At 49.5% G+C, this 20,337-nt stretch overlaps 1 protein-coding gene and 1 long non-coding RNA gene across 2 annotated transcripts in view; one reads left to right on the forward strand and one right to left on the reverse strand.

Annotated features, from left to right (window-relative positions):
• Positions 1 to 20,337, reverse strand: part of LOC126518611 (cGMP-dependent protein kinase, isozyme 1-like) — a 648,418-nt gene that overhangs the window by 501,749 nt on the left and 126,332 nt on the right. The gene's annotated exons all lie outside the window — the stretch shown is intronic.
• On the forward strand, positions 2,759 to 7,144 carry LOC129381757 (uncharacterized). Its single transcript, XR_008609877.2, has 3 exons — positions 2,759 to 3,165; positions 4,958 to 5,167; positions 7,059 to 7,144. It is a non-coding gene; the product is annotated as an uncharacterized lncRNA (long non-coding RNA).

The following is a 20,337-nucleotide window of genomic DNA, read 5'->3' on the forward strand; positions in this document are numbered from 1 at the left end:
CGGACGCTAAGAGGAAATATGGTCTCACCAATTGAAGATGATGGCACCTATTCTCGAAAACACGACAGCTAGCGCCATAGGAAGTGTGTATATGAGCGGTGATCATGAATTTGTGCTCAGTAGGTGTCAAAGAAGCCCGTAGGCCATCCACCATTGGAAGTAGACGGAGCTGCACGGACGGCGCGCTGATCGGCTCGTGTTCGCCAACTAAAGCGGGAGACACACGGTCCGATCCGGCGTCCGATGCGCCGGAGCGGCAGCCCGAATCGAGGTGTTTTGCCTTGCCGAAGCGCCGGATCGGACGTCCGGCGTGCGACAAACCGGCCAGATTTTCATCGTCCGACGCGTCCGACAACCGCACCGTCGTCTGGCCGCAGCCAATGACAGCGCGGCTGGCATGTGACGTTCTCTGACGTTCCCTCCACGGGGGCGGTGCTGGCTGGCCGGTTTCTCGCAGTGTTTTTTTTTTCTTTGCCTGCTGCAGTTTGTTTCTGACATGAAATAGTTACCAGTTCAGTAAAATTAGCTCGAACGTGTGCCTGTTATGCAAACTAGCGCCTGGTACACTAGCACTAAGCTACTGGCGAGATCGGGAGCCGCGACGCGAGGGCATTTCGCGGGCAGACATCACACACACCGACCGTCTGAACGAGGCCGCTCGCTTCGCTTGCATGTTTGCCCTTCGCAACGACTGCGTCGAGTAAACCAATTGTACTTAATTACGGCCGACCTAAGTGTACAGTGTTAATTGTTTTGGCAAAAATAAGCACTCTTCGACGAGCTCGGGCTGGATCGCAAGCGCCGTCGGCCGTAGCGTCCGCCTAGCTATGACTACCGGCCCTATTGCTGGCTTTAGCGGAGCCGTCAGTGGACAACGCGCCGTACGGAAGGGTTCTGTCACTCGCAGGGTCATAATTTTATCCACAGTGTTCGCGTAAAGCGAAGCAGTATTGTGCGGAGTTGTATATGTTGCGTTTCTCGACGTGGATATGCACTCAAGGTGGGGAGCTGGATCTGGGCGGAGCTTACGCGCCGCTCAATCTTTCGGACGCACGCACCGTGTGCAGGGTTGCCAGGTCCAAAATGTGAAAAGTAGCCAAAAAATCTCGGAAAGTAGCCAGAAAAGTAGCCAACTTTGGCCACATACAGAAATGTAGCCAAAAAAGTAGCCACGTTATGGAAAAACGTTGCATTTTCATTTATTATGCAGCTCTGAAGACATTATCACAGCCAACACTTAAAGCTGCTTTTAGTAAATGTAGGAACATACCAAAAATATTATGAAGCATGTGTAAATGACTACACCTAAGAGTGCTTTGATCAGCATGTAATATGACTAGAATATTATCACAAATCAGAATCACAGCTCCAGTTTAGGTGTAAATGTTTGAGTTAATCTTGGCACACATTTCTCGAAGAATGTCAAAGCTCGAGGCATCCTCGAGCGATCGCTTTCGCGATTATTTACGTGCGATTTTGCGTCTGGGCATCGGACGCGTCGCAGGCCTTTTGTTACGCTCTGCAACACGAGGTGCCCAGTCACGCGAAATCTCGCAAAGGTAATCGTATTCCCGAATACAGCTGTATCTTTTCAAGCTGGGAACACATAAATGGACCGACTATGCCGAGAGCGCGCTTGCCAGACCGGCCGCTGACATGCTGGTACAATGCATTAGCGGGCTAGTTGGTGCGAATCCATGAATGCTTTGTTTGAATACTTTGTTATACAAAGTATACTTGCTGGTAGCATGTTTACGTTTATCCCGCGGCCAGCTGTCCGAAGTGTTCGATTTTGCAAACTTCGGGCAGCTTCGGGTTGTCTTAGGATCCCACCTCACGTTGACCCACCTCCCCATCAGGACCGCCACTAGCTGGCTGCCGTCTGGCTGCCAGCGGGCTGCCAGAACTCCAAAAATCGAAGAAACCCAATGTGCGGAAGGCCTGACGCGGAACGTCAATTCAAAGATTGAACACGCTGTGACGTCACCAGTGCGAAATCCTTTGCATGAAATGAAAGTGCCTGAGTCAGATTGACGATGATGATGGATCAGCTTGAAACGATTTGAAGTGTCGTCATCGTGCGTTGGCTTAAATATTTGCTAATGTTGCTGCATAATATGAGCTACACAAGTTTGTATCCAATTTTTACAGTAGTCAAGCTATTTCAAAAGTAGCCAAAAAAGTAGCCATGTAGCCAAGGCATTTCTTTCCCCGCCAACAGCCTCAAAAAGTAGCCAATTTGGCGCAAAGTAGCCAAATCTGGCAACCCTGACCGTGTGCCCCGAATCGTCGTATCCCGCATGCCGGAGCATGCAGCGCCGCACGTCGGATCGGACGCCGAATCGTACCGCGTGTGTCTGTATAGCTCACTCATGGTTCGGCTTAAGTCCCTGTGTATGCTTTATAAATAAGGAAGCCTACCTAGGCACCGTAAGCCCGACGATTGGGGCCTAAATGCCTGTCCACCTCCCAGCTACGGCTTCCGTTGAGTGACAAAGTCTGATCTCGAAGGCCATGCTTTTGCAAACTGCATGCACCTGAAGCAATTGCGAATCTTGAAGGCAACATCCGCTTCGTTTTTATTATATATACATTTCCTTAAAGTTCCTATCACAAAGTACACATTTTGGACCCAACACATTTATTAAGTTAAGGACCCTACCAAATGTTATTAGGAAAAAACACCCAATTTTTCATTTACGATACATTTTTCTAAACACCGCAGAGTGGCGCTACTGCAGTATTTCTTTGGTCGACATACCACGTTGGTTGTAGTGAATGCTCCTTTCAGTAAGGCGGTATTTGAGTTATATTTTAGAAGTGCCTAGACAAAATGTGCTCCTTGTCGTGTGTACTGACCATCGCAAACCCTCCGTACTCGTGTAACGCCATTAGTTCGCCGTGTGTTTCGTGCGATGCGCCAGTGTCGACAGTGAGTGCCCTAGTACCGCGCCCGTCCGAGCTGCCTTTGTTCTGCCGAGCTGCCTGCCCGCGCTCTCGTCAAAAGTCTGGTACTGGGGCTTCGAATCGTAGTGTATGGAAGACTGTTGAAGCTTGTGCTTTTGTGGAGCTGGAGTTCATCGGAAGTTCTACAGTGCTTGCGCCAGAAAAACCTCGGTGCCTCTGTACCTGTTAGACGAAGGAGCGTTTGCCAAGTCTTGAAAGGTAAGCAAGTTTGGCGCTTGCGCGCATTCTTGAAGCTTATGATTTACGTAATGAGCGTTGTGTAACTAGCTAGAGCAAAGCGCTTTCTGATCCTAGGCTAGCCATGTTGCTGTGCACATTTAGCAAGCAATTTCACGAAAGCTTCCTCTGATGTTACAGCGTACTTGCATTCTGATACCCGCCTTCATTGCTATGCCTGAATGGGCACACAATTGTGGAAACACTGGAAGTTGGTGTTCGTTCGGTAGTTTCCTGGCAAGAAGTTATTCCATATTGTCACGTGGTAGTGAGGGTGAAGAAAGCAGCAATATGGTGGAATACAAAACTAGCTTTTATTGGGCGAACCTGTGCCCACAAAAACAGGCTACACTTATAGCACAACGATAGCGGCGAACACGGTCGGCGATCGTCGGAAAATCTGATCAGCGGGTCAAGCGCGTCGGCTTTTATACAGCAGTCGTCGAATGTTCCAGACTAATCGTTCGGACCCGCGTGCCTTCCACAAAGTTCTACACCATTCGCGTCACGCGATGAAATCAGATAACACAAGGTTCGGCGACAACAGACAGCCGGGTAGAAGCATCGATAACTTTCCAGAAACTTCGGATACATGCAGGCGCGTCCCGCGCTGTGCGATTACATTTGTTAGGCGGCGAAACGTGGTCGCCTGATAAAGGTAAGTACACGTGTCAATATATAGGCATTCCCGCAAGTGCAGTACATGTGTAATGTATACGTTGATGTATCATGGGCTTCGCGCGTTGGCACACAATTGCTATGTTTGACGCTTAAGAAGCTAGAAGCTAGTATGAACATTTTTGTATGTATACAGTTCGGTTTGAAGGTCCGCGTCGCGAGAACTTGTATTTATTGTTTATGTTCTTGAGTGTCATCGCGTATCTGTCTTCTATGTTACAGAGCGGATATAGGCCTATATTACAATAATGACGTTCTTATTTCTGCCTACAGAAAAAGAAATTATGTCTCCTCGAGGGCATGGCTGCTTGCACTAATGAACCTGCAAGCGAAGGTTTTCTCTAATCACTATTTTTGATATCTAAATGCTTATGTGGCATGTACAAACTGCTTGCATCAATTTCTCATTGGGATGAGCTGTCTAAAATTTAATTTTTAGTAATAATTAGAATAATTAACTCATTTCACCTGTCTTCTAATGACTAAAATTCTATGCTTCTACCTTGACAAACCGTTTATGAAATTAGTTTGATGAGGCCCAATATACAGGGCTTTCTAAATTGAAGGTATCAGTACCTATTAAAGACTATGCTAACTATAAAAATGCTGCTTGTGTATGTGGTTTATTCACTCTGTCAGACAAAATCTTTACACCCAAGTGCAGTCAGTAAATTGAAAACTGCATGTCTGCAAGTGGAAGTCAGAATTGCATCTCGTTTGATAGTTCTCGAGCACTTGTGAGTCACTAATCGAGCACAGTTTGGCCCAATACTCAATCAGGCTTGAAGCTTTCAATGTCTGCTATCGCTAGAACAGCACCAGATCTCACTCCGTGTCAAGGGGTGGCACACATTTGCTTAGATCTAGGCAGTTGCATGTCTTTCTTTCGCATTGAAGTTCCTAATACTTTCTAGTCTTACGTGAGAGTACACAGCTCAGTACAATGCATGTATGGTATACGTAAAGCTCCTTTGTTCTTTAAACGGAAGCAACAAGAAGCAGCTACTTCCGTTTTTGCAAACCTTACCCTATTTCCTAACCATACCTTGATCAAACGTGTATAAAATGAATCTGTGCGTGTTGTATTGTTTCACAGGTAGACATCCGTGACGGTGCATATGTTGAAAAGGGCCTGCTGAAGAGGCTGCGCCTGGATGCTAACAACTCAGGCTTTCACTTCGCGGAGGGCCTCCTTAAAGCTCCTTTTTCAAAAGAAGAGGTTGAAGGGAGGTCCTTCTTTGGGCGGCTGTCAAATGCCTTCCACAGAAGGATTCGTTGGATTCCAAGAAGGTCAACGCCATACTAGGTACGTGTGTCACAAAGAAGCATCTTAATATTCTTTCTGCAGTTTTCAACAAACTCCTTTCATGGCAATTTCAGTGTTATCTTAGGGTATACTCATTTCTTTCCTGCTAAAATAGCTATTAACCTGATTATAATAGCATATTATAATGCAAGCTTTGCCACCATAACTAGAAAATTGTCATTACTGTTGGCATATGTGTTTTTGTGATAGAGGCCCTGGTCATATGAATGCACTGATAATATAATATCCTGTCTTGTGGAAAGCTAACATGTTTATTAACAAGCTCACTTTGACAATGTCTGCCTGCCTGCACAGCAAAGGTATTTTCTAATCTTGCTTTTGAACGTCGATAATGCCTGTTAAACTGCTTACATGTTGCTTGTATCGTTTCATGGTTCTTAAGTGCAATACAAAAGTCGACTCGTCAGTGTACCTGTGCTCAAGCAAAGCTGCAGCACAGTTCTGACTGGCACCTTGCCTTTCCTAAGATAATTCACACATGAAACTTCCACGCAATACGAATATCGAAGTTCATTAAACTGAAGTTGATTTACAACTTTTGTTTGTAGATGACAATTGGTACGATTGAGCTTATGTGTCGTGCATCTGTTGGTGTTACACACATCCATCACGCCCGCAGCTCTAATGCACTAATTGAGCAATTTCATGCCTTTTAGGACTTTGCACAGAACAGGTGGAGATTTTTAGAGCTCACAGGGTTGAAAACTTGTGTCTTGTGCACTTCCTTTTTAAGAAACAGATGCATGGTGTGTTGCAATGTCACTGTAGCAAAACCAATATATTGCCTTTTTAGAGCGCAGCTCTTTGGCGTCCGTTCCTGGGTTTCGCGTCGTCGTCGGCGTTGTCGTCGGCCTCGTAACCAGCTCCGCCCCCCTTTCATCCCCCCAGCGCTAGCAGCAACCGACTGATACCGCTGGATGCCGCTGACGCCGCTAGAGAGTCAAGATAACGTGACTGCATAGAACACCGTCGCCGCCATGCAGAAAGAGGAGGAAAGGGTCCCCCCCCCCCCCTGTTCTTGTGTGGCGGATAGGGTGCTCTTCAGTTGCCGACGCGCCGGTTATTTCACGTAGGCCCCGGCACGTCGACGAATACGTGACCACCTTCCCACGGCTAGACCTGGTTCTTAGCGCTGCGGAAGCGAGGGTATCATATTGTTTGTGTCGGCATCGGCGGCGTTGTCCCTGAAACCAACTCCGCAGCTGGGGTTGACTCACTATCGGCGTCAGCGGCATCAGTCAGTCGCTGCTATCTCTTCCCTCCTCCCTTTATCGTGTTGTCCGCTTGCTGCGCGCGCTTCTGCCCCCATCGTTTGCCGCTGGGTGTACACGCCGCCCCCCTCCCCCCTCTTCCTGCGAGTCTCCGGTTGTCAAAGCGCCGGCTACCGCACTCACGAAAGACGTCGTGCACTTCCTGCAACTCGCATTAACCGTCCATCGATCCACACCGATGTTAGTAGTGGGGGACTTTAATGTTGACATAAAGACAAACAGCAATTTCCTAACACTTATGCGGGAGAACATCCCGTTCCTCTCGCTCGTAACGCGTCCCACGGCTGTGACAACCTCGCGAGGCACTTGTATAGATCTCGTCTTTGAGAATCAAGCATTGGTGTACCAAGTCGAACATATATCAGTCTATTTCTCCGACCACAAAGCTTCCTTCATGACTGTCAAGAACTGTTAGTGGAGTCTTTGTTAAAGGAATACGTGTGAAAAATAAAAAAAAAATTCTGTGATAGCGCATACATGTGTTGCTCGATTTCTTTGCCTCAATCTATCGAAAAGGTGAAACAGCTTATTTGCTGCGCTCAAATTTCGCATTAGGAAGTAACGTAATCGTCGGTAATTTTTTTTCTTCTCTTTTCCAGACTACACAACGCAACAGTTCAGCGTACTTCCAGGGCAGCTGGAGAACTCGTCCTCATTACTAGCCCGGGGATATTAAATGGATGTGTTCAAGCAGAAATGTATACCTGTCTTCTTCTGCTGCATGCCACACCTAGCCACTTGGCAACCACCATTCGCCATAGACAGATAGTTGACAGGATACTACTAGCAAGTCGTTAGGATATCTAAAGGTGGTTAATAATTAGTCGCTGCACAGTTTTTAGGAAGTACATAAAAATTTTATTCAGAGATAATGAAAGGTAATTTTTTGCAATATATAATTGCAAAAGTAATTATCTATGAATAAAATTTTTATGTACTTCCTAAAACTGTGAAGCGACTATTTATTAACCACCTTTATACATCCTAACGACTTCCTAGTAACATCCTGTCCACTATCTCTGTGGCGAATAGTCGACAGGATGTTACTAGCAAGTTGTTAGGATGCATAAAGGTGGTTAATAAATAGTCGCTTCGCAGATGACACTTTCTACCGACATAAGATAATAAGCAGTCGGTAAGAATTCTATCGACATTTGATATCTATACTTTCAATTCAATATCGGTGGCCAATAGTCGATAGAAGGTTACTAGGAAGTTGTTACGGTGTCTAAAGACGGTTTATAGAATGTCGATAGGTTCTACTAACATTTGTGTAAAAACGGTTTATAAAATGTTACTAACAATTTTTGTAAGGGTCTTCGTGTTGTCCTCGCTCTCAGCCCCGCGAGAGCGAGGTGAGCTCGCACAGGTAAAGATGTTACTTCTTGTTAATTTTGTGTGAAGCGATTTTTAAAGAGAATTGAAAGAGATAAGTGCAGTGCCGTAACTGTCTCTCACAGGAGGACACCTCAACAGCACTGCACGGGGAAAGCGGTATGGGGAGAAAAATATGAAGGAGATTGAGACCGGAAGTAAAAAGGAGAGAGAGAAACCGGAATAGTAAAAAAAAGAGATGATGTAGCTAAGCGTTTGCGGGGCCTACAGCCGCGCTCTGAGGTGTGTTGCTTCACAGAATTGCATTAATGCCGAAAATGCAGGCGTGGTGATGGAGCTGTGAACATTGGGGAAGAGTAGGCATTGCAGGGTGTTGGATGGCAGGCCACATCGATGGTAGGAGGCGTACAGAGCCTCCCCCTCGGTCCCGAAAACTGGGCAGTGAAGCACAAGATGCTCCAGTGTCTCCACGCCGTCGCAGCTATCACACGCGGGGCTGCCGGATCCCGTGATCCTGTGTGCGCGCGCCGCTATCAGGGGTAGCACGCTCTCAAGTTCAACAAATGGCCACAGAGGGCGAAAAAATCGACCACGCGCCGCTGCTACCAAAGCCAGCGTAGTAGCATCACTTCGGGATGCTTACGTTAGTTCCAACATTTCCCGGTAGAGGCGTCGTAATAAGCGCAATTTTATCTTACAAACTTTCTCTTACAATTACCGAAGCATTTTTGTTACATAAAAAACAGGGCAAAATTATCATTGCTAATTAGATATTGTACTCTTTGTTAGTAAGTTTATTGTTTCTTCGTCATTATAAACGCAAATAGCGTTCCGCATCATCGATCTTTCACGTGACCTCTGGCCTGGATTTAAAAATGTTACCGGTATTTTCGAGTGCACGGCGGCACGGATTCATTCGTTCGTACACTCAGACTGGTTGCTTCTTTGTTTCTAAAGCTAGTTTCTTGCGCTTCGATGTCTCGCGTTATTTAACTTGGGGTGAAGTTACGTGTTTTCAAGCGGACATGTAAGCCCGGAAGTTGGGTTTCGGTCGTGAGCCATTTGGAACACGTCTGCATCGAAACGGGAGCTGGATTTTGCTGCGCCTGACAACGGCAATAACGGTGAGTCGTTTAACACCGCTGCTTGAATCGTTATATAGCATCCGTGTGATTACCTTCCAGGCGGGCACAAGTTAACGAACTAGATCCTGCATTACATATGGGCAGTCAGAATTTCAGTTGCTGTTTCCAAATAAACCTTTACTTGCGAGGCTGTCGTTATACACACACAACCAGGAAAGAAAGAGCGATATCGGAACGTGCGTCTCATTTTTCATCTTATTGTAGCCGTGGTCGTAGTTGTCTGAGTAGCCTTATCAATATACATATTAAACGTTTTTTCGAGTACGCCGGCAACTTCTTTCGTCCACAAAACCGAATAATCCTTTGGTAAAATAAAGTGAAAGTACAGAATTTAATGTATTAAACAGTTGCAAGCATGATAATGCACCCATATTTCGTACTTGTTGGTTCCAAATGTTCTTTCTGTTCAGTTTGGTTTACCGTAGGGCATCGATTTTTGCAGTAGTGAACCGGTGCATCGCGTTCGTGCAGAAAAATAATGCATCAGTTCTAATAGCTTCATGACTTTCATGCATTTGCTTGTGGAACCAGCAGTGTGATCTCTTGTAGTGTATAAATGAACGCACAAATGTTCTCATTTGTGATCTTAATGATACTTAAGCTGTTGACATGCATTGTAGTTAGGCAGACATCAATTTTATGGACAATAACAATATTTATTTAGCATGCTGCTTAAGCACCCTAGAACAGACAGTGTACATTTGCATGTGTTCTGTAGTCGCAAACCATAACTATATATGTCACACCTTTTTGCATTTTATATTGCAAAATATTGCTTTTTCAATTTCTGATTCAGTCAAAATTTCTATTCCAGACATGCAGTAATGAGGACGGCACCAGTATAAAGGAACACACTCCACGCACTAAACAGAAGCTGCTGCCTGCTACAACAAGGTCGTTGTGTGGACGTTGGCTACTACTACAAGGTAAACAACACATGGTTCAGAAATAAATATGTTTGATATATGCTGTATTGGCTTGCTGTTTGCAGCAGATATGAATGTTTGTTCATATTTATGGTTCAGTATAATTGGTTCGAACATAAAAGAAAACAGTGCATGAGTTTGGCTAATCTGTGCTGTATCTCATGTATCACTGTTCTGCCCCAACAGAGTTTGTGCCAAGCACATCTTGGTCATCACGGGAGCCCCCATCTACACCAACAGGAAGGGGCTGGAGCCGAATTTGCAAGGCTTTTACACCACGAACAAAGAAGCGCATGCAGAAGAATATGGATGAGATATCAAGTCTGCAGAGGACTGTGTTAAGACTGAAAAGAGCTTCAGCCACCATTCCACCAGCACGAACATTTGGCTGAATCATCCAGGTAACTCAAAAAGGACTTTCTAGAAATTCTTCGTCTTCAGATGCACCTGCAACATCCGACCAAGCACGGACGACGCCGGCCAAAAGAGTGAATTCTGTCAGTTTGCCCTTAATCAGCTTCCTAGCCATGTCAATTCCGTTTGTGCCAAGTGCAATTTTTCTTCTATAAATGCAAGCTTTTTCATTGCCCATTTTTGTTAGAGATCATTCATCCTCATCCAAACATAAAGGTCAACCGATTCTTCGCTGATACTTAATACCAGTCACTGTCTAGTAGCCTAACATATCTGTACCATTATCTTCTAGTGTATGTTGTCATGCACAATTCCTCTCCTGAAATAGCTGACGCAGCATCGGCATGTGTCTTGCATTAACCTATGCACCATGTGCTATGCACCATTTTACTTTTCTTTATGTTTTTAGCCTTCAATGCCTGCAGAGCAGAGTGGCTTCTCTCTTGAATGCAAGCTTTCTCATTTTCCATATTCCTAGTCTCGTTGATGATTGCTCTTCTTCCTCGATAGCCTGGGTCTTTGCGCAAGCTACACTGAAGTGATTGATTGCAGAATCTGGTTTTGCTGCCCCACTTGGTTGTGGTTTCTCGGCAAGGGTCTGACTAGTGTTGTGGAAATGGAAGGGGGCTTTTGTAGTAGCTGGGTGCTTTTTTTCGTCGCAATGATATATTGAATTTTTTACAAGTACTTCACCAAAAGGGTACATGTACGGCAAACGGAGGCTGCAGGAAAGCACCTGAGATTATTATAACAGTGTGCCTAAAGGTACTTCGCACGTACCTGCTTTGCTTCCGCTTCGCTAACTCCGCGGCTGTTACGTTTACATGTTACGTTTCTCGGATGTGGGTGCCTGGTCAGTTGCATTGGTAAGCAGTCCCTCGAGGTAAGCATTTGCTAAGCGACTAGACTCCCAGTATACACACACCATAACTGGTGCTCCCCAGTCGTTCTTGCCTGCTGCAGCCATGGGCAAATTGTGCTTGTGGCCTACCTCGGCCATGATTTGCTCAAAACGGAGACCAGCATATGTGCTTACATGGTTCGAGGTGTATGAAGTTGATAGCCGTATGGGTGGAAAGGCCCGCAAGAATGGCTGCCGAAGGTGATGCTCACAAAAGCGACTTTTCCACATTGAGACAAAGTGGGACACAATGTGAGCCACACATTAGCGGCCCTCGAAAGAAAATAAATGTGCAGGTTGGAAAGGAGTTAACGTTAAAATGCAGGGGAGTCCATGTCGCTGTGTTGGTTGCCGCAGCAGATACCTGCGTCACCCGATTGCTTCGCAATGGAAGTTGCTCATATTCAACGGCAACTGTTGGTTCAAATAGGTGCGAGGCTCTGTCCAATCTGTTTGTACCGCTGGTTGTCGCACGTTACCAGACCACCACATGCGACGAAGGCAAGCACTATGCCCGTAGGTACGCGGCTGAATGTACCGCAAGAGACCCATGTATGTACGTGAATGCTCACTATTGCCATATGTTTCTTAGCCAATGTATAATGTATTGTCTGAACCTCACGCGATGACTGATTGCTGTTTAATTGTGCTGTTATGTCACTTGGTTACCGTTGCAGTGTTATCTTTTTCGAATATTGCGGCCTGTCCGGTTGCACTGGGAAGCAGTCTCTTGAAGCATTTGCTACTACAGTCTGCACAGCGACATAGACTCCCAATTTACACACACCGTGATTTGTGCTCTCCGTTCACCCTTTCCTGCTGCAGCCATGGGCAGATTGTGCCTCTGGCCTTTCTCGGCTGCGATTCAGCACAAACGGAGACCAGAATACGTGCTTACATGGTCGGACGTGCCTGAATTTGGGTGGAAAGGCCCGCAAAAGTGACTGATGAAGGTGATGCCCACGAAAGCGACTTGTCCATATTGAGACAATGTGGTACACCAAGTGTGAGCCACACATTAGCGGCCTCCGAAAGAAAAGAAACATGCAGGTTGGAAAGGAGTCAATGCTAAAATGATGAGTAGTCCATGTCGCTGTGTAGGCTGCGGCAGCAGATGCCTGCGTCACCCGATTGCTTCGCACTGCAAGTTGCTCATGTTTAACAGCGACTGTCGCTGCAAACAGGTGGGACACTCTGTCCAATCTGTTTCTGCTGCTGGTTGTCGCTCGTTACTAGACCACCACGTGCGACGAAGGCAGGCACTACGCCTGTAGGTAGGCGGCTGAATGTACCCTAAGAGACCCGTGTATGTGAATGCTCACTGTTGCCATATGGTTCGTAGCCAATGTATAACGTATTGTCTGAGCCTTATGTGGTGATTGATTGCTGTTTAATTTCGATGTTATCTCATTTGGTTATGGTTGCCGTGTTATGCTTCTCGAATGTGGTGGCCTGGTCAGTTGCATTGGGAAGCAGTCTCTAGAAGTAAGCATTCGCTCCTGCAGCCTGCACAACGACATAGACTCCCAATTTTCATGCACCGTGATTCATGCTCCCTGTTCACCCTTTCCTGCTGCAGCCATTGGCAAATTGTGCCTCTGGCCTTTCTCAGCCGCGATTAGGCATGAACGGAGACCAGAATATGCGCTTACATGGTCGGACGTGTATGAAGTTGGGTGGAAAGGCCCGCAAAAGTGGCTGATGAAGGTGATACCCACGAAAACGACTTGTCCATATTGAGACAATGTGGGACACCAAGTGTGAGCCACACATTAGCGGCCTCCGAAAGAAAAGAAACATGCAGGTTGGAAAGGAGTCAATGCTAAAATGATGGGTAATTCATGTCGCTGTGTAGGCTGCGGCAGCAGATGCCTGCGTCACCCGATTGCTTCGCACTGCAAGTTGCTCATGTTTAACAGCGACTGTCGCTGCAAACAGGTGGAACACTCTGTCTAATCTGTTTCTGCTGCTGGTTGTCGCTCGTTACTAGACCACCACGTGCGACGAAGGCAAGCATTACGCCTGTAGGTGGGCGGCTGAATGTACCGTAAGAGACCCGTGTATGTGAATGCTCACTGTTGCCGTATGGTTCGTAGCCAATGCATAATGTATTGTCTGAACCTTATGTGGTGATTGATTGCTGTTTAATTTCGATGTTATCTTACTTGGTTATGGTCGCCGTGTTATGCTTCGCGAATGTGGCGGCCTGGTCAGTTGCATTGGGAAGCAGTCTCTAGAAGTAAGCATTCACTCCTGCAGCCTGCACAGCGACATAGACTCCCAATTTTCATGCACCGTGATTCGTGCTCCCCGTTCGCCCTCTCCTACTGCAGCCATGGGCAAATTGTGCCTCTGGCCTTTTTCGGCCGCGATTAGGCATGAATGGAGACCAGCATATGTGCTTACATAGTCCGATGCGTGTGAAGATAACGGCGACTGTCGCTGCAAACAGGTGGCACACTGTCCAATCTGTTTCCGCTGCTGGTTGTCGCTCGTTAACCTGACCACCACGTGCGACGACGACGGTGAGCCGTTTACAAGCTCGCGTTAATGATTCCAGCGTATCTCGACATGCAAATTTTATTTCTCATATTGCGCGAGAACGTAAACTGCTTGTCTCCTGCCAATAAAGTCGCACGTTCTGTTTACTCACTTGTGCCTTGTTTGTATGGGCGTCAGTAGAGGCTCTTGGCAATTAGAACGCACCAGCTACGCGGCAGCGAAGGCATTGAGGCATGCCGCATAGCCGGCAGAGCAAGCACGGCGCGTACCAGCGTACGCGACCGGCGAAAAGCGGCCATATTGGACTTTGTTCTAAAAAAAAATGTGTACTTCCGCTTCCGGATTGAGCAACGTCATCTGGCGTCAACCTAAGTAAGTTCCATGCGCTGCCGCTGCTTATTTTCGAACAACTGCGAAAGGTACAGTTTCCCTTCTCTAAGTTGGTTCTTTATTCTATGCCGCTATTTTGTAGCAGCCGATGCGCAGGCGCAGAAGGAAGGCGCAGTCAGCCCGAGAGAGGCCCGCACGCAGGAGCAGGCGCGGGGGCGTTCCCACCGCGACGCGCCGATCGGGCTGTTGCGCAGTGAGGCTGCGCAGAACCGCTGTCTTGGCCGCGTCGAAGCTCGTCACCAAGTGGGTGAGGGGCAAGCGCTCACCGTCAACACCGTGCGCCGCCTTAGCGAGGGAGTCAGCTTCCTCGTTGCCTGGCGATCGGATGTGTGCGGGCATTCACTGGAGCGCCAGGTCGCTGCCTTGATTGACGATGTGTCGCAGCTTGCAGCGAACACAAACGACAAGGGGTACTCTGCCATACTCGCCCAGCATGCAAAGCGCCGCACGAGACTCAGTGAGAATAGCCGCTGACATAATTAATGTCCGGATGTTCCAAAAGGAGATCGGCAGCATGATCGATGGCGGCGAGTTCGGCCACTGTTGACGACGCGGCAAAGCGCAGTCGGTACTGGTGCATTTTCGAGATGTCCGGTGTCGTGCAAGCCGCAGCACCGGACCCGTCCGGCGTCACAGAGCCATCGGTCTAGACGAGTAGTCGTCCTGCCAGTCGCTCGTGCAGAAGGGAGGCGCTCGCCTATCTCATTGCGCACACCGCAGTTCGGCGCTTTGATGCGACGCCAGGCACCGCGATGTTCACGTGGAGCAGACTGGAGTAGCACGGCAGGGAGACGAGCTGTGGCGACGACCCGATGAGCTTTGAGAACTCGGTGGCGCGCTTGCCTATACCCGAGTTCGGCAAGGAGTGGAGTCTGCAGTGGAGCCGCTGTCCCTGTGGTGAGCGCTGCAGGCGCTCAATGTGGTGGAGCACCTGCTTTCGTGCACGAAGAGAAGGCGGCCAGTTGCCCAGTTCCGTGAGTGTCGCCCCTACTTCTGAGGAGCGAGAGAGGCCGTATAGCTCTCGCACGGCAGTACGGTGCGCCATGTCAATAGCATTCCAATTCGCCGCTCGAGCGTTGGTGGTGGGGAGGGCATTTAGTGCCCTCGATGTGGCACCAGAGTTGTACACACGCAGTGCGAGTTGCGGCGTGCATCCGTGTCCACGTGAGAGAAGAGAGCGCGCGACGCTGGCGACTTTCCTTGATTGCTTGCAGATGTGGGAGACGGCCACATTGAAGTTGACGCGTCAGTCGATCTGCAGGCCGAGGTAACGGATGCTCTGGCGCCACGGGAGAGGGCAACGGCGCAGAGTCAGCGGTGGCGCGTCGGAACGTGCTCGCGTGCCTCGTAGGTGTACAAGCAGTGCCTCTGTTTTGGTCGCCGACAGCTGGAGGCCGATGCTTCCCATGTACTGGTCCACCGCGTCGATTGCAGTCTGGACGGATGCACGCACCTGATAACCGACTTCACTAGGCCCAGCCGCAAAGAGGGCGATGTCGTCAGCGTAGATGGCCACCCGTACTTCGTGCGGCGCCACTTTTGGGATGCAGACCGGAAGTCATGCGAGGGCAAGGTTAAACAAAAAGGGGCTCAAAACACTGCCTTGCGGAACACCAGAAAACACACTGAGCGGCCGGCTGAGCGCACCTCCATCCCGCAACCGAAGCGTGCGATCAGACAAGAAGGCTCGTACGTAGTCAAGTAGCCGGTCGGTGATGCCGAGCTCGTGCAGCGCACTGATGATCGTAGGATGCGGCAACCCATCGAAGGCGCCCTGTACATCAAGCAGGACGAAGTAGCCGGCCTCGTCACAGCCCGCCGCCTGCTCGAACGTTGCGACAACCTCGGCCAGGGCGTCAGCCGTTGCGCGCAGCCGGAGGAAGCCGCTCTGCTCGTTAGCGAATGCGTCGAGTGCCGCTGCAATCCACTCCAGACGACGAAGTGCCATGGCTTCGAGTGTCTTACCGGCGATAGACGTGAGTGGAACCGGGCGGTAGCTCACGCTGCTTCGCGGTTTGCCACTCTTGAGGAGAGGTACCAGAGTTGTTTCTTTCCACTCGGAAGGGACTACGCCGGTGCACCAGACGCGGTTGTACACTTCCAACAGCGATGGGAGCTGCTCGTCGTCGATGTTCGCGCCCGGCGCAGAACCTCGCCTCCAAGCGTTGAGCACGATGCGAAGCTCGCTCAAGATGAAGTCCCGCGTGCATAGCGCCTTCACCTGCTGCAGAATTCCGTTCGTCGGGAAGTAGCGCAGCGGCGCCAGAAGAGCGGCTTCGTTGTGCTCAGGAAGCTCGGTAAGCTCGAAAACTGGGCCATCCGGTGGAAGCAACGGCGGCGGCGGTGCAAAGGCGGCGGCGAACGCGTCCGCGAGCTGCTCAGCGCTGAAGCCCTGTGCGACCGCGATGGAAAGCACAGGAGAGCGAGGGATCTTTAGTTGAAGGAGAGCGCTGACAATGCGCCACAGGCACGATCTGTTGCGCGTAAAGTCGAGCGACACACACAAACTGCTCCAGCTCTGTTTGCGCCGCTGCCTGGCATGATGGCGGCACGCCGCATCAAGGCGGTTGTAGAGAGTTCAATCCTCTTTCCTGTCACTCTTGATGGCTCGATGTTCAGCGTGGTGCCGGACATCTCGAAGGTTCAGCAGCTTGATGTCGGGCACCAGCGTTCCTGCAGGCACAGAACAGCATTTCGTGGTGCCGTCGACACAACGTGTCACGTGAGTCAGGAAATCCGTGTTCGCAGTAGGGTGCGCGGAACAGAGTTTCCGAAACTGTGTCCAGTCGGTGACATGGTAGTAGCGCCTCGGTCTATGGGCTGCAGCGTGCGGCTCGAGGGAGATCAGGTAATGATCGGAGCCCTGATTGTCGGGGCTACGTCGCCAGTCGTAGTGGCAACCCTCGCTCACAACCGAGAAGTGGATGGTGCTCTTCCGTACGCCCCGGCGCACGAATGTGGGACTGCCGGTGTTGAGAAGTAGGAGGCCCGCAGAGAGGATGGAGTTGGGCAAGTCTCTACCCCGCGGCTCGGTGTGGGGGCACTCCCATGTTGTGTGGTGACTGTTAGAGTCACCCAACACCACACAGTCACACCCGATGTGAGCGACAAGCGCAACTGCGAACGAACTAACCCACCGACGCACGGGCCGAACATAAACACTGGCGACACAGGTGTCGGCACCCCCAACAAGCACAGTCACGGCCACGCACTCGATGCCACTGATCACGATGTCGGTCACATTTACGTTGGCTTGCGCGAGACATGCGCGAACATACAGAGATGCGCGGGACCGTCCAGGCGAATGCAGCGGGTCGCAGCAATGAGTCTTGCTGCAGGTCTGCGACTGGCATTCGGTGGCGCTGTGGTAGGCCACGAATCCGGGGAGGTTAAACTCGCCGGGACGAGCGTAAGTTTCTTGTAGCGCGAGCACGTCGTTTTCTTGTAGTGAGAGGTGCTCGGCGAGTTCAGCGTGGCGGCGGCGCATCGAGCGGACATTCCACTGGAGGATGAGCCGCCGACGTTTCGGAGATCGCCTATCCATGCTGGGGCAGGGCTTGCTGGGCTGCGAGGGTCGCGGCGCACATTTGCCGAGTGGCGTCGTCCATCGCTGCTTTCTCTATGAGGACGCGCAGTCAGGCCCCGCACACTCTCAAGTTCAACAAATGGCCACAGAGGGCGAAAAATCAATCGAAGCGCGTTTCTGCGTAAGCGCGCAAGTGGAGCTACTGTAATTTGGTCGCATACTTTAATTTGTGCTTTCTCTGCTAGGGGCGCTGAACATGCTAAATTTTTTACTTTACACAAACCATTGACATAAACAATTGTGGTGTCTAAGGATGTTTTTTTACCTCAGGCAAATAGGCAGTTGATTTGTTTTAAATTTGATTGTTGAAGCTGCTTTTTAGTCATAGCTGGCGTCAAGGTTTTTGTACTTGATTAACCACCGACAGCCGACAGCCTATTGGTATCGATGTGTTTCCTGGCCGTTGGCGTTCGATCGAATACTACGGCGGTAAAACATTTTCGAAAAGCATGCTGGTTTCGTCTGCGAGTCATTACATAGACTTGCTATAAAGAGGCAAAAAATAGTGCCTCATTTTGTTTAGGCGTTGATTATCATAATGAATGCGGCGGAGGTTGAGGGAGTACGCTTGAAGGTACGTTTTTATGCAGTTGATTTCCATAACATCCTAAGTACGCAAACCGATGTCACAGAACACCCGATGCATCATTGTATGTTCTCCGTCATCGCTTGTTTGCTGTACGCCTACTAATTCTTCATTTCTTCTTCAAGTGTTGTATCCTCCTTTTGTCCTTGTTCTCTTGTGCTTCATTTACAGTATGTCGTTCTGTCAGCTGTAATGCACATTTGCACAAAACCAATAGATGTTTGATAAGACGCAGTGGTTATCATAATTTCACTACACATGTATTAAGCTGGCACATATAGTTCAGATACAGATACCTGTATGCGGACTTGCACGACGTTTATACGGAGATTAGGATAATTATAAGTGCAGACGCAAGTGGTAGCACAATTCGCGCAAAACCAAGGCCGAGAAATTCAGTCCGGATCGGGCTCGATCGCGATCAAAAGTGCGCCGTATGACACCCGTAAAGAAGAGGCAGCTGACGGCCGTAAGCTATTGCGTTCTTTCCGCCAAACTACCCGGCCTGGTAGTGCTGTAAAGATGCTGTATAAAAGTGACACGCGGTGACAGGGAAATTATTATACTTAGCAGCCGACCGTACGTTTTGTAGCTTAGGTCTTCTTTCTTGTCCGTTTGTGCTACCCTAATTAATGAGCCATTTCTTGACTATGTTCTTGACTATGTAACCGCGTTTGTTTGTGTGGATGCGTAGACGTGTGCTTTTTGTTGTACTTGTAAAATGCAAATAAAATATTTTCAAGCTTAATCAATCTTTGGTGTCGTGTGCGTTTATTCCAGTCGAGGCCATCGTGCCACCTGGAAACCGCATTCTGTGTAGCCCTACACGAAATGCAACAGCTGTAGCGCGGCGGCACAACTCGGGGTAACGGTGGCGTAATAAACGAAAAACCGCTCGGGATGCCCTCAAAAGTCAGTTCAGAGTGTGCCTTAACTCGATATGACTCAGCGCTACATATATTTATATATGTAGGCGCTGCGTTTGCTACACAGCAACCAAACTGGCGGGAGCCCGATCGAGGCGCAGCAGCCAGTAACCCAGTAAAGCAGCCATACGCCATACCGTGCAAAACCCCCTTTCTGTTTCCTCTTGTACAGCGCCATCTGTGGTAGCATACTTTAGTTCACGATGCCACCGCTACGCTTATTTCCGTTGCACTGTGGAAGGTACAGTTTCCCTTCTCTAAATTTGTATACGTGTTCTGTGGCGCAGTGCTGCTGCGAGGGCCGCAATACACGGAGGACGGAAACTAAGGAGAGGCCCTGACGTCACTCTTTGTGAAGCAAAAGTGAAGCCGGAATTTGGCGTTGCTCATGGCGATGCTCCGCCTTTTGGGCCACCCTCCTCTCTTGTTTACATCTTTCGCGAAACCACGCTGCGCTGCGCGTGGTGTCGCGCAACATCTGGCAGAGCACGGTGCAGGTAACACAGCGCAACAAGACACGGTGACTAACGCAAACCCGCCCACTCAGCGCCTTTGCCACGGCCCGAAACCTACCAGAGCAACACGTGTGAGCGCTCAATACCATAACAACGCCGCCATTGTGGCCCAAAAGGCGTGGCCACACAACAACAAAAATAAAAAAAGCAGCAAAAAAATGAGGACCTACTACGTCATTTCCCCCACACTTTTCTCCTAGCGCGCGGAGGGGGTAGGGCCTCTCCTTAGTTTCCTTCCTCCGTGGCCGCAATAACTGCATCCTTTGGATCGGAGGCGGCGGGGGTAGTGGACTGTTGCAGCCTGCGCTTGCTCCGCCGGCTGGGCGCCGCGACCGCTCAGCGCGTCTCTGAATGTCAACCGAGGCTGTACGACCGCGGAAGGACGGGTGGCTGCTCCTTGCTTCCGTCGGATGGCGTCTCGTGAGGCGCGAGCTTTAGCGATCGCCTGCTGTCGCGCGAGAGGCTCTGGCGACAGTGGCAACAGCACGGCAGCCTTCCTCTCCATGCATTTACCATTTGGGGCAGCGCGGCTCCGAGGTTGCGTGATTCCCGCTGTAGGTAATGCAGCGCGGCCTCTGCGCCGTGCAGTTGGCGGTGGCGTGCGACTCCGCAACGGAGGTAGCGGACATCGCGCGAAAATGTTGCGCCGGCG

The sequence above is a fragment of the Dermacentor andersoni genome, chromosome 1, assembly GCF_023375885.2.
Source record: "Dermacentor andersoni chromosome 1, qqDerAnde1_hic_scaffold, whole genome shotgun sequence".
Lineage (NCBI taxonomy): Eukaryota > Metazoa > Arthropoda > Arachnida > Ixodida > Ixodidae > Dermacentor > Dermacentor andersoni.